The sequence below is a fragment of the Lissotriton helveticus genome, chromosome 1_2 (genome assembly GCF_964261635.1).
Source record: "Lissotriton helveticus chromosome 1_2, aLisHel1.1, whole genome shotgun sequence".
In the NCBI taxonomy this organism is placed as follows: domain Eukaryota; kingdom Metazoa; phylum Chordata; class Amphibia; order Caudata; family Salamandridae; genus Lissotriton; species Lissotriton helveticus.
In genome coordinates, this window is record NC_136058.1 from 403744025 (window position 1) to 403768902 (window position 24878).

The 24878-nt window shown below is 46.6% G+C and overlaps 1 protein-coding gene and 1 long non-coding RNA gene across 2 annotated transcripts in view; one reads left to right on the forward strand and one right to left on the reverse strand.

Moving 5' to 3' along the window:
• Nucleotides 1-21231, reverse strand: part of LOC144806489 (uncharacterized) — a 69680-nt gene extending 48449 nt beyond the window's left edge. The window contains exon 1 of the mRNA XM_078672845.1: nucleotides 21093-21231. The gene's annotated coding sequence lies outside the window, so the exon portion shown is untranslated. The remainder of the gene's footprint in view (nucleotides 1-21092) is intronic.
• A 1251-nt stretch (nucleotides 21232-22482) lies between these two features.
• The window catches only part of LOC144806512 (uncharacterized), a 48697-nt gene continuing 46301 nt past the window's right edge, over nucleotides 22483-24878 (forward strand). The window contains exon 1 of the long non-coding RNA XR_013605822.1: nucleotides 22483-22554. This is a non-coding gene — a long non-coding RNA (uncharacterized LOC144806512). The remainder of the gene's footprint in view (nucleotides 22555-24878) is intronic.

Here is a 24878-nt window from a genome sequence, read left to right on the forward strand (position 1 = left end):
TTTCACATTTTATATTACTAGAAATCCTTTTATCCATTCCGACTTTTTTACTCTGCCATCATTTTATCCACTGATCGATCGATCCATCCATCGTTTCACACACCCATCCACCCTTTCACCCATCCTTTCACCCAACCATCCATTCATCCTTTTATCCACTCGTCCATCCATCCTTTCATCCACCCATACATTCACCCACTCATCTATCCTTTGCCCCTCTTCCATCTTTCTCTCCCTTTTCTAGCAACCCATTTTCTATTTTCTTTTAGTTAATCATCTCTTATCTGCCAAGTTGTAGATGAGAGGCCCATAAAAAACTCACCTCTGCTGTAGCTGCTATAGGGAGGGGTTCACTATACCCCAGGTTTTATTGGTGGGGGGCCCTTAATCAGTAGATTTAGCTTTAGAACCGCACAAGCTTTCAAGTCACTAAAACATTAAAAAGTGTTGTCAAAATCCTATAAAATAATGCACCCATGGTCACAAACACACGCACAAATAGGTTTAAAGTGGTATTTTATCAGAGTTCAGTCCACTAGGTAAGAGGCAGCAACAGCGTGTTAAAAATATAAATGCTTAAGTTGCATTTGTAAAGATGAATTTTCCATAAACTTAATGTTGGAATATTGTGCAAGGCCCTACATCAAAAAGTGGATTTTGACAACACTTTTTTGATGTGGGGCTGGGCACAATATTTTGTTGCCCGTCATAGTTTACAGAAAATTCAACTTTACAAATGCAACTTTATAATTTATATGTTACTACGCTTTTGCGGCCTCTTACCTTGTGGGCTGAGAATGATCTGATAATAGCTCCGATCACAGTAATAGCCACAGTGTTGGGGAGCAGCCGTGATCTCGGCAGCTGGTGGTGATAGGCCGTGTGCTTTACACCAAAGGCACAAGGGCAATGACCTCTGAATGATGGGGCCACGAGGCAGGTTTTGGGGAGTGCAGAGACTTGGAAACACATTAACACAGGATTATTGTGAAATGAAGTACTTGAGCATTCTGCTTACAAGCAACGGTGACTGGCCTAAATGCTTTCAGCGTGCAGTTGTGAGTTACAGCCTGCACTCTGAATGAAACCGTGTAAGCAGAGAGTTTTTTTTTTCCTTTTCCTTTGCCTGCCCCGCAACGTTCAAAGAGATGTCAGTGCGTGCCTTGCGCTGTGCGCAGAAAGGAGGGAAGCACTTCTGGGTATTGTCAGTGAATCAAAGGATTATTAAATCGTAGAAAGTTATACCAATAAACGCAGCACGCATTTGGAAGCAGGTTAGAAGGATTTTGCAAGTTCTTTTCTGGGAAAGGTTTCTGCTGCAGGAAGTGGAGCCTACTTGTCCGACGGACAATAAAAACATAATTACTTGTTGTCCCTGTCAGCAAACAATATGTCCTGGGCGTCGGGCGATATGAATTCCCCACCCCTGCATTTCGTTATTGTACATAACTTTTAGGAAGGCGGGAAACCTCATTTGTACAGTAGCCCCCGCTGCCCTAAATATCTCCATTCTTTGCCCCAGCTCCCACTGTCTTTCGAGAGTGACTTTCGACAGGTCCGACCTAACCTCAAAGGAAAAATCCGGGTCTTTCAATGATTTCGCCCTTAGGGCCAGATTGAGAATCTTCTCTTTCAGGGAGTATGTCAAGAAGTTCAAAAGTATTTTCCTTGGCTTTACTCTCCCCGCATTAAGGCGAAACGGATCCCGGTGGATTCTCTGAATGTCTTTGGCTAGCTCTTCCTCTGTCTCTTCCAAATTAAGGGCACTTTTTAATAGAGACACCACAAAAGTCTTGAGGTCTCCCCCTTCTTTCGCCTCTGGGATCTTTAAAAGACGTAAGTTATTTCTTCTGGAAAAATTCTCCAGAGACTCGACCCTGTCTCTCATCTCATCCCCCTCCTTCCTTAGGGATTGAATACTGATAGAGGGGCCTTTTTATCGACCTTGGTAGGATGAAGGTCCGATGTGAGCCCTACTTGACAAAATCTGAAAATATGCTAAAATGACCAATTTTCACCATATAAAATCAGCAAATGAAATCCCATGGATCCCCTGAATCCCGGGGTTGTAGGCCCAAGCCAAAGGCCCAAAGCCACCGGCTTATGTTAACAGAATCCACTGAGCCTAAATAGTTTTAAACGTGCATTTCTGATGTGCTGAACACAGCGAGGCAATTGAGCAAACCTGAAAGTTACAGTAGCCTTTCACAAGCCCCATTGCAAGACACCCCACACACACACGTACACAGACTCAGCCATTACAAGTTGGCACATCTTGGAATCTTGCAGAAATGTTGTTCTGAAAGATAGCTTGCATGAAATGAATGTCACAGCACCTCAGCACCTGTTGTAAGTTCCGCTCTAACACATATATTTTTAGAAATGTACAAGATGTCCTCTTTTAGAGAACAGAGTGTTCTTTGGGGGTGAGCTTCCGGTGTCCTAGAACACATGTGGCCAAATGACCTGCATCAGAAAATGCGTCAGAAAAGGCGTCAGCACAGTGTTGGTTCTGCATTTTTCAGGTATATGAGATTCAGCCCGTCAAATCTGAAGGCGGGGTTCTGCTAATGCAACTTCTTGCATGCAGGCTCTCCGGCTAGCCGATTGTCTGACTTGGGGTGTCAATTCCTCTCTCTCTCAGGTGGTGGGCACCCTAAGCCAGATAATACTTTTGTCTTTAAAGTGTCTGTCCTTGCTCTGTACTTTCCATTCACACCCAATCCCTTGCATTTTAGGTTCACTTAGGCTATTAGGTCCTGCTGGGATAGTCTCCATAGGCTAAGGGGCCTCTGGGCACTAGACTTTGTAGAGTGTTCTGCTTTCCCTAACTAATGTCAATTGTGCCTTTTTTAAAAGATCCCAGTCCTTCTGCACCTTGGATCTCTTTGGAATGTTAAACTTGCATGGGTTATAAATGCATTTTCTGATGTACTTAAGACTTGACGAATAAAATGCCACTTCAAATGTCATCTTTTGTTATCTCATATCATTGTTCCTTGTTCCTCAGTGAAGTGTTGCGTCGACGTCATGTGACCACGGCTCATGACCACAGCAGGGTGGTTTGTGGTTTGTAACTCGTGGCCACACCCTGAAGGGCTTCAATTCACCCTTCATCAGCTGGCGCCCGAACGTCCATCATACCACATACGTCTGCAGTGGGTTTGGCGCACACCACAGACAGGTTCCTGAGAGCACCGCCGCCGCTCCTTGGGGCAGAGACCACGGGTAAGACCAGGGGTTTTGTACTTCCTTGGATTTACTGGGTCTCTGCTGCCTGGGGGTGCGACTGACTCTTTTGTGGACTGTCTCTGGCTGTCACCTGTCCCTGCGGCGCTATCTCTGGTCATGATTTGAACCCAAAATGTCTGTCCCTTTGTGTGGTCACGATTTGTCACTTTCTTGTCAGAGGCCAGTATCGGCTTTTCTGCTGCTTATTGATTCATAACAGTTGTGCTTTCGAGGTTAGGGGGTTTTCCTGTTTTGCTCTCTTGTTTGCCCTGCCGGTTCCGGTCCGGAGGGGATGGTTATAGCGTCAGTGGTTCTAGGTTTTTTGATCCCTCTCCCCTCGAGTCTGTGTGCAGGGTGTCCCCCGGAGCCTCTGTGTCCGGGGTAGGAGTTAGAGTCTCCCCTAGTTCTCCATTTTCGCATTATGGTTTGACGTGCGATTGCATTTTGTTCTTTGCCATATTCTAGGTTGATAACACATTACTACTTTGCACATTGTATTGTATTGTATCTTTCTATTTTCTTGTGTGGTCACAGTTTTTTGCCTTCCTGTCAGATACAGCGGCTGTGTGCGGTCCCCTTGTGGCTAGCTCTGGGTAGGACTCAGAACTCCCCCCCACCCCCGCGGCATTGCCTATGGTCATGATTCACGAACCCTCTATGTATCTCAGTGGTCCCGTTTGGAACGCTTCCTTGTCAGGTGCCCTGCTCGAGTGCTATTTAAAGCTCAACGTGTGTGGCTTGTGGCTTATCGCCTCCCAGCTGGTTCGAGCACGGAGGGAGCGAGTTGCGGTGTAATTTCCTGTGGTATCAACTAACCCCCCTAGCTTCATGATCCCACTCGGCAGTTCGAGTCTGCGAGATTGGGTGTATTCCGGCAGGTCCGGAATCGGGTTCGAGTCCCAGCCTCCTCTTTTGTGGGGAGGTTCGCGCTTCCCTACCCCAGTTCGAGTCTAGGGGTACTGGGTGTTTCCTGGGTGTGTCCAGGTGTTCGGCTTTGGGGTGTGGTTGACACGTGATTGTGTCGTGTTCGGCTTTGGGGTGTGGTTGACTCGTGATTGTGTTGTCTTGGACACATGCTTTTCCTTTGATGCTGCTTGCCACCACCTACTGTGGTTTTCTTGCTAAGTGCCCTCACTTCATCTATGCTCCTGCTCTACATCTGCTTAAGCACATTATTGCTCCTAAGTGCTGGCTCTCCACTGTACTGTTCCTGAGTGAGGTGGGTCCTGAGAGGTACTTTTTGACCCCACGTTCGAGTCTTGGGAAGTATATATTTATTCACCTGTACAAAATATTTGTATTAGTATTGTATTTTACTCTTGCTACACTGGTTTCCCACTCGCTTCATGAGCTCTGTGCGTTATTTATTATTATTATTGTTTTGTTCCCATTAAGGTTTTCACCTTGTGGTCTCCGTCTCTGGCCTGTGTTTTCTTTCACGGGCGTTCTTCTTGTCTTTATTTCCTCTCTGCGAGGATTGGGTGTCATTATTTTAGCCTTTGTTAGACTGCTCATTCTCTCTCTCTGTTTGCACCATCTCCCCAGTGATTGTTTGTCTGTCATTCGCCGAGCGACTGATAGCCAAGAAGGGGTGGGAACGTATTTAATTAGTCCACCGAACCCCTTGACATCCTCGTCACATCCTCTATATTCGTGATGGCCAACACCACCACACATATTATAAATTGCTCTATGCATCTGGTGCATGACGTTCCTGTGGCAATACATAATACCGCTTTTAACACAATAAAAACACTTGATAGCAAGAGCCGAAAGCGCCTAGCTAAGGCTTGGAACATTCTAGGGTTCCTGTTCACTCCCAATACCCAGGTGACAGTCTCCACTATTTCCATGATTGACGTATTTGCCTGCACACATGCATTTTTCTGCAACGGGCCTAGCCCATCTCAGTCCACTCATTCTATAACTCATTCAAATTATCAGGGTCCATCACACGGCTCAAATTCCATTGTCATCTCTGATGAAGAAGACGCAGAATAATAAGATTCTACGCAGTCTGTTGTAGGTCCACTCATTCGGTACTACCAAAACAAAGAGCCCCATGCAAAAGATTCAGGCAGTGTTTGAGAAAGGAACACTAGATCGATTCCCCAACTTTCCCAACATCTAGGGTAAAGATACATAAGCAGGCACACCCGAGCAATAAAATAGCATCTCTCCTCACAGGCTCATAGTGATCAACATAGACACTAGTGTCCCTATGAATAGGATACTGAGTTCTACTATATATAAGAATACATACTGCCTTTCACATATACTTTATCTTAAAAATTGAAAGTTGGGAAAGACTGCTAATTCTGTCAAACTTTTGAACAGGATACTCACTTCAGTCTAAAATTTGCCAGTTTTAGCGGGCAATGCCACCCTGGTTGCTGCACAGGATCAAGAATTACAAGACAGTGTATACCCCTGTGTCATTAAGGGTATAGGAGAGGGACATATACCAGATCTCAATTGCAGCCACTAAGAAAGAATAGCCCAGGCAGAATGTGGTTCACACCGGAAAGATACATTTAAAAGAATATCTTGCATTTATACATTTAACAGGGGGGGTTTAACATGGAATGCTAGGTAGGTAATAAACAGCAGCTAAAGCTTCAATGCCCCCAACGCCAAAGAAATAATATGAGGAATAAGCCTCCCAATGCTGCATGATTTATTTACTCAAAAATAAGCTTTACATATATTGGCAAATTCGAAAATTGTTTCTTCAAAAATAACATTACGTGTTCAGAAAATATCTATATTTTCTATCAAATATATGTTTTTCAATTTTGATATACATACATTAAGTCAACAAAGGACAAAATAGGTTTTCATTTTGTAAAGTGAGCTACATAATAGAGAGCTACCAGTAGCTCAAGAGCTACTGGTTGGAGAAGCTTGTTGCAATTGCTGAGCAGTGGTGGTTGACATGAGCATGTAGTGTGTTTTTTATTATAGGTCACATTTTTTAAGTATTTCCATAGATTTAAAATATTATTCTTTGCATTTGAATGAGGTTGATTTGCACTCCAGAAATGAGCATTTAAATGGATTAATACACTCAACACCCCTATCTCTATCTTTGTGTGGTCACACTTTGTAGTTTTTTTCTCGCAAATACCAGTTATAATTTACAGTACCCGTTTCAGTGGTTCCTGTGGTTTCAAAAATGTGCCTTTCAACTCCGTTACTTTGTGGCGTTACACTTCTGTGGTGTACTCCTGTATATTTAGACTCCCTCAGCAGCTCAAGGATTGTATGGGGTCCAGGGGTTTAATTCCTGGACAAATGATTTGATGTGCCTATACTCATTGTGATTTCCTTAGTGTAATTTCCTTGTATAATAACTGCCTTACACTCCGGTTTCGTTTCCATTTTTTCATTTCATAACAATGTCATTTCATCTTCATTGTGCTGTCCTATATATAGACATCATTTAAGGGTTTTTTATTCCTCATGCTTTCAAAATTAAACGATGTCCTTTAGGCACCTGGCCTCTCCCAAATTCATTTCTCACCCCTCCTTCCATTGTCGGGAGGACGGCAAGGCGAGACTTACTGCCTTTGTCAGCTTGCAATTTGCGCGGCACAAAAAGAGGAAGTGCTCTGTGCTCTGTGTCAACAATTTCCTGCCACAGTGGTTCACTTCGCCGCATGGCACTTCACCCAACACGATATTAAACACCGGTCTTCCACAGTCTCTCTCTCTCTCCTTCACATCTGCTGAACAACACACCCCTCTTTCTCTCTCCTTCACTACTAACAGTTCTCTCTCTCTCCAGCTCGTCCCCCAGATGCCCCCTCTACTCTGTGCTGTGCAGCAGCACACGTCATACTTCCCTTTTTCTCCCGGGGAAGGATATTACTTTTTTTTTGCCTCCATCTAAAAATACGTTTTCCATTGTTTTGCTTTCTGTCTGTTTATGTGTGTGCTTCATGGTTATCTACAAACTGACTACATGTGCCTTGCCCTTCGCCCACTTCCAGTAAATTCTTTTGCCTCTCATTTTGCGCCTGCACACTGATTGCCAAAAGAGGAGGGGTGAGAACTGTATTCCATCCTGGCACTTGACTCCCTTTTGCTACCCCCCCCACACCGGTCATGCTCCACCTCTCCTTATCTCCGTAATGTCCAGCACCCCCCCCCCCATATCCTTCATTGCACTATTCAGTTCTCTCACGGCAGACCTGAATTAATTCACAATACCGCTACCAATGTATTGGTACAGCGGCCCAGTATGAGCGTCTACTTAACGACCAAGATGCTGAATATGTCTGCTGAATATGTCAAAATACTCCGTAGGTCAGACGAGGAAAGAGCGAAGAAAAATGAGCAGGCCCAAGGTACATTTAAATGTTATGTTAATAACATGCCCTGGATACCCCCACTGGCTGTAGGGGGAGGAAGTATTTTGCAGGCATTAATTGACCACATCACACAGCAACGTTTTTTATGTTTTCTGGTTGCTATTACACCCTATTACACCCTAATAGGACTTACTAGTATAGTCTAGGTTCTTCAAAGTTGCAGGAAATATTGTGTACCTATAATGGAAGGTGAGTGTACTAAAATGCTTTCAAGCAGTACATAAGCCAGGGACTACAATAATGGGTGTGCATTGACAAAGCCAAGAGGGTAACAAATAATTTTGAGACCTACTGAATTTGCCAATGCTTGTTTATTTTTATGTTGCAAAGAATGGTACCTACCTTATGTTGGGTTGGGTGAAATATTTTTTGCATTCTGTTTTGTGAACATTTTATTTTGAAAGAAAAGAATTATCGGTCTTGCGTTGAAGCTTCTGCAAATATTTGCATCTAATTGGGGAACATCCTGTGAGCAATATGCATAGCATCACATTGCTAAATATTGAAAATAAGTGTACACATTTTTATACTCTAACAAGTATCAAAATTGCAGTCTGGGCTTCAAAGATTTACCTAGAGCGCTCATCCTAATAATACAGCCTTTTGCATTAGTGAACAAAAAGAATACAATGTAACACAGGGATGCCAATATAATGTTTAGGCTGTTTTCTTCATTTGGAGCGCCCTTCTTACGTCAGCTGGAAAACATACAGCATGCATCAGTAATAGCACATTTAGTGAAAGGTCTGTTGCTATTAAAAAGAGTTTCAATTGTAGAATGTGCTGCACACACCTCCTCCAAGGACTATATATCACGAGGTAAAGAATGTATTGATGCAGATGTAAAAAAAATAAAAAAAAAAAAAAAAAGGGAATACCTTCAGTAACTGGTTGTATGTACACAATGGTTCAAATTGCTTCTTCTCCACATGATATCACGATATGAAGATAGGAGATAATGAGATGTACTATTTCCCTAAAGTCTTTTTCATTGTCTATGACTTATAGGATGTGATCAGATTGTTACTGTGTTTTTCTAAAATGCTGGTACTTAGGTTAAATGCACATGAAATGGACTGCTTCATCTCACCTTGGTGCCGGGACTCATCATAGCCCCCTATTTGAGACTGCAAGTACGTGTTGGTACAACTATCCAAACACTGCAATGTATAAACTTTTTTCCAAAATGCCTCCTGAAGGAGTTCATTCCACACTTTTAAGTGCCTATGCTTTTGTGTTCTGACAATTGACCACCGTTCATCTCACATGTCATTGAAGGGGTGTGCAAGGGGCAAGGAGCTACACAGACTGGATTGATGCACTTCCACTTGCTCTGTTGTCCACGAGTGGCACTACAACGACTAACATTGTTAAGTTCTGAAAGGCCTTCCTGAAGAAGGGACACCAGAAGCCTGGCCAGACAAAGGGGGGCAAGCTCAACGTGCATCAAGAGTGTCATCTAAGGTACGCCACAGGTACAATGTGCACTCCAGCAGACCAGCAACGACAAGATGGATTAGAGGAGAGGCAGATCCCTGCTTGCTGCAGGCCAGGCTTCCTCCAGGAAAGCACAACTCAACGGAGGCAGCTCCCTGCTAAACAAGAGCAGGCCAGGCCTCTTGATACTATCATCCAAGGACTCCTACGTTCTTTTCCAGTGCTAGTGACTGACTTTCTTGATCCATGGTTCTCCTACAAAGAAAGCAGCGACTCCGCCCAATGAAAAGCACCAAGTGGGGATGGTATCCCGAGATCATCCTGATGGGTTGCATGTGCTACACAGCAGAGAAAGGAAGAGTGTAAGCAGACCCCAACGATACATCACCTAAAGACGCCTGGAACTTCAAATGCCCCAACGCCTCAATATGCAGGTTGTAACGAGATATCTTTCCCTTCTTCATCACCCTACTTTTTTCATATTTGAAAGTGCCTAGGTAATAGAAGTGCTTGCAAACCTCTCAAATTACCTGAAGACAGGCACCAACGGTTACTTTTTCTGTTTACAGAAATGATCACTGAAGATCTGTTTAATTTTTCAGCTTAAGTTTTGAAAAGACTTAAAGTACAGCAGAAAATAAGACATTCTTCCAACTAGTCACACCAACCACACGTACCAACGATTGGAACAATGCCTCAAGACTTCCAGAACAATGAATAAAAATGACAATGAGTGCTACTAGCAGTATTGATACTATTTACTGCAAATATAATGACTTAAATGTATTATGATCACAGTGCCATACCGAAGATACTGCTTAAATGAGACAGAGATATTGTACTAAAATTGAATAGCCAGCACCACATGTCCGTAGCACTTCCTGCACCTCCTGAGAATGGCAGAATTGACACGTAGAAAATTGAAAATTGAATAGATAGCCATTGATAAAGATGGGACAAGGGGACAGCTGACAGGACAGGATGTTATGTTTGCACACACTGGCCTACCGTCACAGACAAGAGCATGTGTCATACTGGTCTCTAAACATGTGAGCTGTGTCCTAATGAGCATTATGCCTTGTGAACGCCTGCTTAAATGAACACGATGCAGAGTATGCAAAAATACCACTATAAGTGTTATGTTAGTGACATGCCCAGGATGCGGCCACTGGCTGAAGGGTCACAGAGATACTCAGTTGAAAATAAATGATCATTGAATGAATGATTGAATGATCAAGAGGAGGGAGATGATAGAGGGGCCTTTTTATCGACCTTGGTAGGATGAAGGTCCGATGTGAGCCCTACTTGACAAAATCTGAAAATATGCTAAAATGACCAATTTTCACCATATAAAATCAGCAAATGAAATCCCATGGATCCCCTGAATCCCGGGGTTGTAGGCCCAAGCCAAAGGCCCAAAGCCACCGGCTTATGTTAACAGAATCCACTGAGCCTAAATAGTTTTAAACGTGCATTTCTGATGTGCTGAACACAGCGAGGCAATTGAGCAAACCTGAAAGTTACAGTAGCCTTTCACAAGCCCCATTGCAAGACACCCCACACACACACGTACACAGACTCAGCCATTACAAGTTGGCACATCTTGGAATCTTGCAGAAATGTTGTTCTGAAAGATAGCTTGCATGAAATGAATGTCACAGCACCTCAGCACCTGTTGTAAGTTCCGCTCTAACACATATATTTTTAGAAATGTACAAGATGTCCTCTTTTAGAGAACAGAGTGTTCTTTGGGGGTGAGCTTCCGGTGTCCTAGAACACATGTGGCCAAATGACCTGCATCAGAAAATGCGTCAGAAAAGGCGTCAGCACAGTGTTGGTTCTGCATTTTTCAGGTATATGAGATTCAGCCCGTCAAATCTGAAGGCGGGGTTCTGCTAATGCAACTTCTTGCATGCAGGCTCTCCGGCTAGCCGATTGTCTGACTTGGGGTGTCAATTCCTCTCTCTCTCAGGTGGTGGGCACCCTAAGCCAGATAATACTTTTGTCTTTTAAGTGTCTGTCCTTGCTCTGTACTTTCCATTCACACCCAATCCCTTGCATTTTAGGTTCACTTAGGCTATTAGGTCCTGCTGGGATAGTCTCCATAGGCTAAGGGGCCTCTGGGCACTAGACTTTGTAGAGTGTTCTGCTTTCCCTAACTAATGTCAATTGTGCCTTTTTTAAAAGATCCCAGTCCTTCTGCACCTTGGATCTCTTTGGAATGTTAAACTTGCATGGGTTATAAATGCATTTTCTGATGTACTTAAGACTTGACGAATAAAATGCCACTTCAAATGTCATCTTTTGTTATCTCATATCATTGTTCCTTGTTCCTCAGTGAAGTGTTGCGTCGACGTCATGTGACCACGGCTCATGACCACAGCAGGGTGGTTTGTGGTTTGTAACTCGTGGCCACACCCTGAAGGGCTTCAATTCACCCTTCATCAATACGGGACTGTGCTGCCTCCAGGTCAACTTTTAGCTCCCCAACAGATCCTTCCAGACTCTCAGTTCTCTCCGAGAGCCCGTCCACTTTCCGCTCCAAGGTGTCACATGCTATCCTGATCTCACTCTGGTTTTGTTTAGATTCTGCGAAGCCCATCTTTATCTCCTCTCTCATGGCAATAAGCAGGTCCTCCAGGGGGGTCCCTCCCTGCTCCTTTTCAGTATACGTTATGTCCCTCTCTGTTACACCTCCTGCACATTCTTCAGCTACCCCCTTGGTAGCCTCTGTTGACAATGTACTCACCACAGGTGCAGGTGTGGGTGCTGACGTAGGTATTTCTAGCGAAGCCCCACCTGGACCTCCCAAATCTGACATCTTCTGTGTGAAACACCCCGTGGGCTCTGGTCTTTGTATAACTGGGCTATGGGTCACCTCCAACACCTGTGGTAGTACCTTGAAGTAATCACGCAACGAGGGTGTTATTCGTGATACCAGGGCCCCCTTACGTTTACTCCTCGCCTGAATAAAGGACTCGGGACTCACTTTAGCCCTCTGCCTTGTTTCCCAGATTCCACCTGCGCAATCAGTAATCCCTTTGACTTTCCCCCCCGCAGCTTTGCTGTGCCCGTCAGTCAGCTCAGGGTTAATGTCCTCACAGCACTCCTTTGCCCCTACGCCTTCTCCCCTCCTCCTTCCTTTACCACCTCTCTTCTTCGGGGGGGGGGGCTTTCTTTTTTTTCCGCTGGTGTTGATAGTACTAACGGGGGACTGCCGTGGATTTATTGGGGATTTTAAATCGGGGAATGTCTTTAAACTCCCACCTCCCTGCAGGTCATCCGTCCACCCCCTCTCCTTACTGACTCTGTTGCTGTTGCTGCCACCACCGATATCGAGCTCGCCAGCAGAGGGTTCAACAGCCCTGGGTCTCTGCCTTCTCTCCTCTCCGACTGCTTCTGCTTTTGATTTCAGCCTCCGTGCAGCGTCTTTGACTGCCTCGAGTCCACTGTCCTTGTCCAACTGGGTCCGGGGGGATGCGAATATTGGGTGGGTCTTTTCACGCCCTTCTCCCTGTCCCCCGAACTTAAGGCACCCATGAGCCGCCACCCGGCGTCCTTGTCGCAGCTCCACGGCTGCTCGGAACCACTGCTGCAATGTGAGGGGAGGGGCGGGCAACGCCGGAGCAGAGACCGCGGCCAAACAAATCCGCGCCTGACCGGTAACTATGAAGAGCGTAAAGTATTGGAATTCCAGGCGCTCCCAGGGACCTAAGGCAAGTTATTCACAGGTATTTCTCCTAGTTCAAGCCCGATGGAGGAGAGACCATCACCTCCGTGCGATATGCTCTAACTCGCGGCAGCCATGTTTTTCACCCAATATCAATCCTGTTAGTGTTTTAAAAGTGCCAAGTGCTTGGGTCTTCTGTCCAAGGGTTGTGTCTGTCTCTCTGACACGATGTGTTGTGCCAGCATCTCTTGTGACAGTGTGTGTGTCGGTGTCATCTGTCCCAGTGCCCCCTGTCCTAATGTGCATGTTAGTGTCTCCCTATTTCTGGGACCATCGACGTCTCTCTTTTCCGAGTTTGGGTGTTGGTGTCTCTGCCACTAGTGCAAGGGCCAGTGTCTCACTGTCGCAGTGATCTCCCCTCCTAGTGTGTTTCAGCGTCTCCATCGATCAGCGCACTATTGTGCGTGTCAGTGTCTGAAAATATACTTCTTCATTAGAGCTTTGAAGTGCATGCCGTGCTTGACGCACAAGCCCGACTTAAAAAACAAACACAAATAAAGCATGAACAGTATAGATGTAATTTGTTTGACTTTTTTGTAAATCGCTTCTGTTTTCTAAGTGCAATGGGATAATTGAACTTAAAGTGGCTCACTGTAAGGCTATTATGTGTAACAAATGGGGGCATCTAATAGCTGTGTTTAGAAACTGCAGTTTCACCCAGGAAAGAAAATGTACTGGAAGCATTTCTAAAAGGATAACCATGTTTGACTAAAGGTTTTGAATGTTGCGTGTGTTTTATAGCTAGAGTCATGGCACACAAATGCTTCCACCGTCCTTCTAAAATCATCTTGTTAAGCATTCTTCTGTCGGAGCAGCTGCGACTTGCCAGAGGTGGTGTGGGAATGGATGCCCCGGGGAGATGAGGTGATTTATGGCAACCATAAAGCGCAGAGCTGCCGCTCTAGTTACAGAGGCTAATCCCACAAAGGAGAGTCTCCAGTTAGCAGACGCAGGGGGTTATCTCCAAATTAAATAAACAAACTCGGCACACTGCAGGCGATTCAAACAAGTGCCAGCAAAGTGGAGGAGAACTGTAGTTAGGCGCCGCTGCTTCGGGACTACACAGAAGTTAGCATAATATCAACAGCCAACAGAAAGCAAGATAACAAAAGCATTGCCACAGGTAAACCAATCGCAAGAGGAAAAACAAATTACATGGAGGTTAAGCCAACATACAAATTACTTTAGTCTTGCTGAGACAGCGCATGCGCTGCCTTACACGAGACCTTAATATTTTACACACACAGAAAGACACACATACATTAAGAGTAAGAAATACGATATGGCACTGTAAATTTCAACGTGACTTAGTATCGTCGTGCGCAATAATGCGGTACGTGTCGGCATGTGATACTGAATTGCCGTTTTGAAATTATGGGGTACCGTGCTATCACTTCGGAAATAGCAATGTGGTCAATTGGTGACTTTAGTACTAATGAAACATGGAAAACAAAAAGACTCAGGGCCAGATGTATCAAGATACCCTTTTGCGATTCTCAAATAGCGATTTTTTGAGAATCGCTATTTGAGAATTGCAAAATGGTATGTATGTAGAAATTCGCTATTTTTTTGCGATTTCTTAAAATTCTACGGGGAAGTGAAGTAGTCTATACCTTGTTCCTCTCTCTTCCTTTGATATTAATTAAAATTAAATTTTGAACATTGGGGGAAAAAATAGCAGTGAGGAAATACAGGCGGGAGAGAAGAAGAAGAACGCGTGTATGACACCGGTAAGCAGCAGGGGGAGGGGTAAGAGAAGCGAACTCGCCCGAGAGCCCACGCATAGCTCTTATCTCAGATGACTGTGCCAACAACCACTGTGAAAACAGAAGAGGGCAAAAACACCTCCCAGCACAAGACTTAACTAAGGTGTGAGACCAAGGAAATTTTGTAATTTGTAATTTGTAACTGTGTTTTGTATCGCGCCAACTCACCTACAGGTCTCAAAGCGCTACTGAACAAGTACAACAACAAAGAGGGAAAAGAATATAGAAGTGTCTGATCTGGTAGCCGACTATCGAGATGGGAATGCGTCTTTGAAGAGTAAGGTTTTCAGGGACTTCCTAAAAAGGAGGAGATTAGGTTCTCTACGAAGTGCCTCCGGTAGCTTATTCCAGATGATCGGAGCCTGAACTGAAAAAGATCTGCCTCCTTTTGTTGTTAACTTGAAACGTGGACAGGATAGCAGAAAAGATCCGGATGATCGCAGGGCGCGCTTAGGTTCGTATATCTCAAGCCTTTCTTTTATGTAGGCTGGCGCCTGTCCGTGGATTGCTTTGTGGTAGATACACATGCTTTTAAATTCTACTCTCTGCGTCATGGGCAACCAATGTAGCCTATAGAGCAGGGGGGAGGCATGAGTCCTCCTCGGCAGTCCAAAGATCAAACGTGCTGCGTCGTTCAGAATAACCTGAAGACGATTGATGGAATTTTTTGGAAGGCCGAGGTACAGCGCATTGCCGTAGTCTATTCGAGACACTATAGTGGCGGAGACAATAGTTCGCAGCATGTTTCTCGAGAGCAGGGGGGCGAGTTTGCGTAGTTGCCTGATCAGGTTGGTACAGGAGCCAACTACAGCAGATACTTGGTTGACCATCGAGAGTTCCTGGTCAATTTTCATCCCAAGACTCTTGACACTACGGCACGGTTTTGGGGTGGGTCCTAGTTCTTGTGGCCAAAATAAATCATTCCAGGGGGAAGTAGAGGTTGAAACTACAAGCACTTCCGTTTTATCTGGATTGATTTTCAGCAAATTGGACGACATCTAATTCACAGTAAATCGTAGTATGTCTTGGGCCAAAGACTGAGCCGATGATGTATTATCGATACTCAGCAACAGCTGCGTATCGTCAGCATAGTTAAAAACTTTACAATTCATATTTGCCAGGGACTCTATCAATGGTTGTAAGTACAGGTTGAATAAGAGCGGAGAGAGTGCTGATCCCTGCGGGACTCCACAGGCTAAAATGCCCACATCTGAGACCTGGTCTGCCAGCTGGATCTTCTGTGTCCTTCCTGTCAGGAAAGCTGTTAACCATTTGAGGGCTTGCTCTCCTATCCCAAACCTAGCCAGTCTGTCCAGGAGCAGTGCGTGGCTGACGGTATCAAACGCCGCTGAAAGATCTAATAAAATCAGGGCGCTTGGCTTTTTACCGTCAGCCATGCATCTTAACTCATCTAGTACTGACATCTAGTACTGATTAGTAACTGTTTAAGGAGTAGACATTTTGTAACTGAAAACAGTGACAACACAGAGTTTAGCTCAGTAAAAAAGAACCCAGTCTTAACCCCCATAACCACTACAATCAGTAAAATGGGAGATAAGCAGGGGATAAACAAAACCAGAGGGGGGGACCACCACCTCATTATCTTCTAAAGCTGTGCAAAACAGACAAGGAGTGAAAATTAAGGTTACTCCCTCCCTTCGCTCCCTTTTTAAGATCCAGGACAAACAAATGTCACCACTATGACAGCTAGGGGATCTAAGGAGGAGTGTGGGAACAGAGTCTGCCGTGTCAAAGGTATGCAAGGTGTAGCACAATTATCCGGGAGCAGTGGGATAGACACGTACAACAGATTTCAAGTTTTAACTATGGAAGGGCCAAAGGAAGTGATTGTGACTCCCTCAACACCCCCTCAGGGAAGACCGGAGAAAGGTGCAGAAACAAATAACACAATACTCTAGAACATCACGACTAAAAATGAGAACGGTGAGGACCCACCAGGTGGTATGTCAGGCGGTATGCCAGAACAATGCACACAAGCAGGGATGGGGAACCTATTGGGATCTCTAATTCAAGAGATGAGAGCAAACTTTGCCAAATCAGAAAGGAATCAAGAACAGATTCAGGCAACATGCGAGGCGCTTAAAACAAAAGTAAACTCATTAATGGACTGAGTACTTGTGGTAGAAGCAACAGTAGGGAAACTTTGAAAAGAGGTCACAGATGTCAGGGAGAAGTTTACACCTCAAAAACAAATGAGAAGGAGCTAAGAGATAAGATTGAGTCGCTGGAAATAACGAGAGAAGAAATAACGTCTGAAAATTAAATATACCACAGGGATTTTGTGGAAGTAGATTATAACACTCTACTGGTGCAGGGTCACCTTTCGTCCACGGGTTCTTAACAAGAAAGGAGGAATCGACACTGGAGCGAAGTACAAACCATAAGTCATTTATTTAGCATTCATGAATTGGGCCTCATCCGACAAGCACCATAGAGATACTCAAGGAGAAAGCACATTGAACTATGGTTACATGGGTTTTTATAGCAAAAGATCACAAACAAGGGACGCCCAGAGGTAAATAGAGCTTTGTGAAAAACACACAAAGGAGGTAACAGTAAGAATTGCCAACCTTGGAGCCTTGTGCAATTGTTGTGTCCGGAAGTAAACAAGCTATGCTAACTGGGTTAACTTTACTTAAGGCTTTACCACTGTCTGAAAACCCTTGAGCAGGCGCCAGCTGTTCTTTTGCGCTGACTCTGCATGTTTACACAGCCTACAATGCCCCAATCTAGATTCTTTACTCATGTTTATACAGATGCAGTGTCAAGGATAGAACCGAGCTGGAAGCAGGGAAGAGGTGAAAAAAGGATGAGGCATAGCTTCATTAACAAGCATTTGAAATGCAATAGGTCTCGCATTAGGAAAGTGTGAGCTATTGGTATTGTAAATGACACCTTTTTTTAATATGTGTTGGCTTTGAAAATATATAAATTAATAGCATAGTTATTCACAAAGCCAATAGTTTACACTTTCCTAATGCAAGTCCTATTGGCTATGGCAATGCTTGTTGGTAGCAAGCCAGGACAGTGCTGTTGTGGTGCTGAGTGATGATGTGGTTGGGCTGAGTGATGTGGTGGTGTCCCCGAGTGATGTGGTGGTGTCCCCGAGTGATGTGGTGGTGTCCCCGTGTGATGTGGTGGTGTCCCCTAGCGATGTGGTGGTATCCCTGAGTGATGTGGTGGTGTCCCTGAGTGATGTGGTGGTGTTCCCAGAGTGTTGTGGTGGTGTCCCTAAGTGATGTGGTGGGTTCCCCGAGTGATGTGGTGGGTTCCCCGAGTGATGTGGTGGTGTCTCCGAGTACTGTGGTGGTGTTCCTGAGTGATGTGGTGGTGTCCCCGAGTGATGTGGTGGTGTCCGAGGATGAAGTGGGGGTGCTCCTGAGTTATGTGGTGGTGTCCCTGAGTGATGTGGTGGTGCCCCTGAGTGATGCCCCTGAGTGATGTGGTGGTGTTCCCGAGTGAAGTGGTGGTGTTCCCGAGTGATGTGGTGGTGTTCCCGAGGGATGTGGTGGTGTTCCCGAGTAATGACGTGATGTCCCCGAGTGATGTGGTGGTGTCCCCGAGTGATGTGGTGGTGTTCCCGAATGATGTGGTGGTGTCCCCGAGTGATAAGGTGGTGTCCCCGAGTGATGTGGTGGTGTCCCCGAGTAATGTGGTGGTGTCCCCGAGTGATGTGGTGGTGTTCCCGAGTGATGTGGTGGTGTCCCCGAATGATGTGGTGGTGTCCCCGAGTGATAAGGTGGTGTCCCCGAGTGATGTGGTGGTGTCCCCGAGTAATGTGGTGGTGTCCCCGAGTGATGTGGTGGTGTTCCCGAGTGATGTGGTGGTGTTCCCGAGTGATGTGGTGGTGCCCCTGAGTAATGTGGTGGTGCCCCTGAGTAATGTGGTGGTGCCCCTGAGTGGTGCCACTGAGTGATGTGGTGGTGCACCTGAGTGATGTGGTGGTGTCAATGAGTGATGTGGTGGTGTTCCTGAGTGATGGAGGGTGGACTTGGAGGGTGAACTTGGAGAGTGAACTTGGAGAGTGAACTTGGAGAGTGAACTTGGAGAGTGAACTTGGAGGGTGGAGTTGGAGGGTGGAGTTGGAGGGTGGAGTTAGAGGGTGGAGTTGGAGGTTGGAGGGTGGAGTTGGAGGGTGAGGTTGGAGTTGGAGGGTGGAGTTGGAGGGTGGAGTTGGAGGGTGGAGTTGTAGTTGGAGGGTGGAGTTAAAGGGTGGAGTTGGAGGGTGGAGTTTGGAGTTGGAGGGTGCCGTTGAGTGATGTGGTGGTATCCCTGAGTGATGTGGTGGTGTTCCCGAGTGATGTGGTGGTGACCCGAGTGAAGTGGTGGTGTCCCCGAATGACAAGGTGGTGTCCCGAGTGACGTGGTGGTGTCCCCGAGTGATATGGTGGTGCCCCTGAGTGATGTGGTGGTGCCCCTGAGTGATGTGGTGGTGTGCCGGAGTGATGGAGGGTGAAGTTGGAGGGTGGAGTTGGAGAGTGGAGTTGGAGAGTGGAGTTGGAGGGTGGAGTTGGAGGGTGGAGTTGGAGGGTGGAGTTGGAAGGTGGAGTTGGAGGGGGGAGGTGGAGGGTGGAGGTGGAGTTGGAGGGTGGAGTTGGAGGGTGATGGTGGAGGTGGAGTTGGAGGGTGGAGTTGGAGGTTGGAGTTGGAGTTGCGGTGGAATTGGAGTTGAAGGGTGGAGTGGGTGGAGTTGGAGGGTGGAGTTGAAGGGTGGAGTTGGAGTTGGAGGGTGGAGTTGGAGGATGGAGTTGGAGGGTGGAGGGTGGAGTTGTAGCCATCATGATCACTCTAAAATACCCGGAAGTCGAAATCACAGAAGCGCCTAGTGCTGCGGAGGTGATCCCAAAGATTGGAAAAATAATGCCGACTCACGGTCTCATCCAGGAACTAAGGACTGACAATGGGCCCCCCTTTCAAGGGCAAGAGCTAGCTACCTACCTTAGCGGCCTCGGCATTCACCACCGGAGGATCACCCCACGATGGCTGCAAGCAAATGGAGAGGTGGAAAGGTTTATGCGGACTTTAAATAAGGTAATACAAATCGCTCATAACAAGGGTCAGTCTGTAGAGTTTGCCATTTTCACATTTCTACAAGGCTACCGCCAGACCCCCACACCACCATGGTGGTAGCCCCAGCCCATCTCCTCATAGGAAGAGTGGTTACGGACTCCATTCCACACCATCCCCAGTGGCGCCCTGTTGCACCAGATGACAGTTGAGTGGATGTTAAACGTCAGAGGGCTCATGCTCAAGTCAGTCACAGGCGGCGGGTGAAGTCCCCGCAAATTGAAAAAGGTGACCTGGTGCTAATTAGAAACCGCTTAACCAGTGGCACGTTTTGGTTGCCGTACGAGAAGGAACCATGGACTGTGGTCAAGGTCAAAGGAACTTGAATCATTGCAACCCGAGGGAGAGAGAGACTGACTCGAAATGTATCACATTTCAAAAAGTACCAGCCTGCGGTGTCGGAGCCCGAGCCAGCCCGGGTCGAGGCATGCCCTAGCGTGATGGCATCGGCTGATGCCAGCCAGGACGGATGGCGGAAACGCCACCTGCGGAGAGCAGCGGTGATCAGGTAACTAGGTCCTGACTTGTGGAGAAGGAGCAGTGAGTGGAATGCTGGAGGAAGATTGTGGTCACTCTGGGACCGATCGAGGTGAGGCAACACCTGAGGCCGGAGGCCGTGAGGTCCCGGGGCGGGGCCCGTCCCAGCATCGTCTACGGGAGAATCCAGAACCCTCTCGCCGCCTGCGGGACTACTTCACGTAAGACTTGTTTATTATGCGCCTGAAGCTGATGTGACCGGCCATTTATGGCTAGGCGCTGTTCAGCTATTAATATTGGTCTGATGTTTGTTGGGGAGGAATGTTGTGTCGTACCTGTGACGAAACAGGCACGTAACGTGAGGGTCATGTGGCCCAATTAAACACCCATTAATACCTCCTGTGGTTATTGCAAGCCCTAGGCCCCAGCTTAGCCCCCCAACAGTGTCGGCGCCGACACAACTGTAACCACACACATCTCCCTTCCGACACGCGATGAGTGGATTACATAAACACGACAATAATGAATGAAAAATACACGGCATGCATAGACGAGGTTTGCTATGTAACCTCTGGACTCCTGGAAACCTAAACAAACACCAGGCACATCACCACCAATCAGACACCACCAATCAGGCACATCACCACCAATCAGACACCACCAATCAGGCACATCACCACCAATCAGGCACATCACCAACAATCAGGCACATCACCACCAACCAGACACCACCAATCAGGCACATCACCACCAACCAGACACCACCAATCAGGCACATCACCACCAATCAGGCACATCACCACTAATCAGACACCCACGGGGAACGGGGTTACATGGACTTGTTTGACCGCCCTGCGAGGCCATGACGCCCATTGCCCCTCTTTTGTTCTTTCATAAATAACAATTAAAAAAGTAACATAAAATCCAATACAAATATTATTATTTTTTTAAACCACACACACGTGGTTGGGCGCTTTGAGGACACCTCACCTCTGCTTGAGCACCGGTCAGTGGGGGCTGCAGGGCCCGGGGAGAGGGGGCACCGGGGGCCCGGCTGCCCGTGAGGAGTAAGGTCCGGTGTGTTATTCCTCCCCCCACGTGACGCGCGCGCGCAGCGAAGACACTGCTTCCTGGCGCAGCGTTAGGGAGGGCCTCGCGCCGAGTATGGACTGTGAGCGGCCTTGAGCGCGGGGCGCAACCTGGAAAGAGGCCAATCCAGGGAGGACACTCAGTCTCACTGCGCCTGCGCAGAGGAGAGATACTTCTCCCCATCGAGGGCCAATCCAGCGAGGACACTCAGTTTCACTGCGCCTGCGCAGAGGAGAGATACGGGCCACCATCGAGGGCCAATCCAGCGAGGACACTCGGTCTCACTGCGCCTGCGCAGAGGAGAGATACTTCTCCCCATCGAGGGCCAATCCAGCGAGGACACTCGGTCTCACTGCGCCTGCGCAGAGGAGAGATACTTCTCCCCATCGAGGGCCAATCCAGCGAGGACACTCAGTCACTGCGCCTGCGCAGAGAGATACTTCTCCCCATCGAGGGCCAATCCAGCGAGGACACTCAGTCACTGCGCCTGCGCAGAGGAGAGACACCTCCCCCCATCGAGGGCCAATCCAGCGAGGACACTCAGTTTCACTGCGCCTGCGCAGAGGAGAAATACGGGCCCCCATCGAGGGCCAATCCAGCGAGGACACTCGGTCTCACTGCGCCTGCGCAGAGGAGAGATACTTCCACCCATCGAGGAGCTGTGGCGCGAGGCGCCTCGTGCTCCGTGTATCTTATTCATTGTCACTGTAGTTGTTGTGCGTCTTTGTGTCCCTGCGAGGACACCGTCCCACCTGTGCTGGCTCTGAGCTATCAGCTGACGAGTCACAGGTGTCGCCGTTTACTGAGCTCCGTCCTGACGGAGCCTGTGTTGGTGAGCTCAACATCTTTCTGTCAACGACTTCTGGAGTTGGATTGTCTTAAAAGGACCCTCTGTCCTCAGCGCATGCGCAGCTATTAATTCAAGGCCTTCCTTAACCAGCGGTGGGCAGCTGTGTCTGTCCTCAGCGCATGCGCAGTTGTAATCCACAGGCCCTCTTTAATCCGTGGTAGGCAGTGTCTGTCCTCAGCGCATGCGCAGTTGTAATCCACACAGGCCCTTTTTATTCCGTGGTAGGCTGTGGTGTGTCTGTCCCCAGCGCATGCGTAGTTTTTCATTTAAGACCCTCTTTAATCCACGCTCCGCCGGAAAATTGTGTCTGTCCTCAGCGCATGCGCAATTCTCATACACAGGCCCCTTTTAATCCGCGGTAGGCTGTGTCTGTCCTCAGCGCATGCGCAGTTGTTCATTTATGGCTCGTTTAGTTCAGTCCTGGTGTTTACACAAAGGCCTCGGATAGCTCAGCAGGGCCAGCGAGGGTGCCAGACCCACAGCAGGGAGCACAGCACTCGTATTAAACCCCAGGTGAGGCAATGAGATAGAAAGATTGAACACCTAATTATTGTAGAGCCATAGCTGCCAAGGTTTCCCATTGCTATGTGTGGCATCTTCATAATTCCAGTGTAATTATGAGTGACACTTGCTCACGAGCAAAATTAAGTGCATGGGAAGAGCTAAATATTCGAAATTACAGCCTTTTTTCAATGGGAAGCACTACAATACCTGGGAACTGCTAAAAACCCCTACAATAAAAGGCAAAGGTGCTGATACCAATTAGACAACTGTTCAGGGCACCAGTATCACATTGTAGCAATCAGAAATGTAATAGCAGTTGTGCTTGTCTGAAGTATACAACTGTGGAGCATGATGAGAGTAGGGTGTTCATTATCCACATATGAACACTTCCTTGAGTTGAATAGGAGGCCAAAAGCAGCAGAAACCCCTCAGTGAGCGAGGTGGCTGCTTATAACCTAGCATGGGTATAGCAGCAAGGCACGTGACCTCCATGGACAACGAACAAGTGTTTTATCCAGTGAATATGCAGTGCTCTACAGTCAGTTACAACACTTACATTAAAATCATCAAAACATGTAAGCCGAGCAGGATGAAAGAGTCAGTCGCTCACGAGATAACATCCATGTAGGAGGTGTTCTTTTGTGCCACTGAAAGAGTGGAACGTTATCTGCAAAAACTCTCACAAGATTCCCTCCAACAGAAAACACAGGCAGAAATTATTCATGGCTGCACATACAAGTTCTCAAAGTGTTTCATATGCTCCATTGCAAAAACCAAATTAAATGTTTGAATGGACCCATAGCCACATAAGGAGGAAATCAGTAAAATCAGGCATTATCTTTTAAGCTGTTTTAGATAGAATGCAATTTGCAATGGATACAGTATTAAAATGTGCAAAAATCATAAAGGTAAAGAAATTATCATTGAGCACGTCTTATACACTCATGCCATTTCACTTGTTTTAACCTACTACGATTAAGTACATGTTGCCGATATCAAATTAACACACTAGGGGGCATATTACCAAGCAATAGCGATAATTATCGCTATTGATTGGTTAGAGACAAAAATTTACCGCTGAGCTGCGGCGATTTTTATCGATGCGATAAAAAACGGCCGCAATGCATGAATATCGCTGAAAAGTCAGCGATATTCATGCATTACCGAGCTAATGCTCTTAGCCATGTTATCCACCTCCCATTGGATAACATGGCTAAGAACAGCTCAGGGCAGGTGTTAGCTTTTGGAGATATTCGCGCTTAGCGCGAATATCTCCAAAAGTTGGTAATAGGAGATAGCGATGAGTCGCTAACATCTTGGCACGCCCACTTTGCATGTCATTAGTGATAAATATCACTGACATGCAAAGTGGGGCCCAAGATGGTCGCTATCTCCTACTAGCTGTCGCTAACTGGTGTTAGCGACAGCTAGGTAATAGGGAGATCATTTTATCTCTGCTTTCTTGGCCTTTAAAGCCAAAAAAGCGGAGATAAACCCCCTTGATAATATGCCCCTGGGTTCAATGGCTAAGTCTAATATAGGTGACTTACAGCCACAAATCGTTAGTTGCCTTCTAAACAAGTGGCATCGGCTGTGGAAGATGAGCACGGTGTTAATGCACTTGGCTTGAATTGGGCCACAGTTAAAGGGAGTGGATACAAGTCAGATAGAGGGCATTAATACCGAGGCGTTAATAACTCCAAACAGGCCTCTAAGACTTCCTCGCTCCTTTCCTAGCATTTCAGATCTGCTACTTCACTGCCTCTTCCTAATGTTTTAGTGCATTTCACAGTTTCTTCAAATATGTCTAATTTGCTATTTTTCAGAGCTGGACTGGGGCTGAAAATAGGCCCGTACTCCAAACTAAAAGTGACCAAGTAGCAAATCAAATAGTAAAAAATAGTGGCCGACATTTGCAAATCGGGGCAGTTATGGACTTGTAAAGAAAGACACACGGTCTTGGTGATTTTGCAATGTATGGGAGGGTACACACTTTTACGCTTGCTGCAAGGGATGTTTATCGTAATATCTGAGAAATCAACAGCACCTAACCAGTCAACTAGACCATGTGAGAGAGGGGCTATGGAGAAATGAGTGGCCCACAAACAAATATATAAAACTGTCCCACAATGTTCAGGAAATGATAAAAATGTCAAATTAACACAGGGCACAGCTGGTGACTAACCTTCCTGCTGCCATTCCACACGTGCCTGGGGGCCTCAAAGCGGCCGAAGCGCTCCGATCAGATCTTGAGCTGCCACGTTTCTTGAGCCTTTGAGATGGAGGGTCACAGGCAGGTCAGTCTCCTCTCCTAAGGAGTGTCCCGCTCTGGT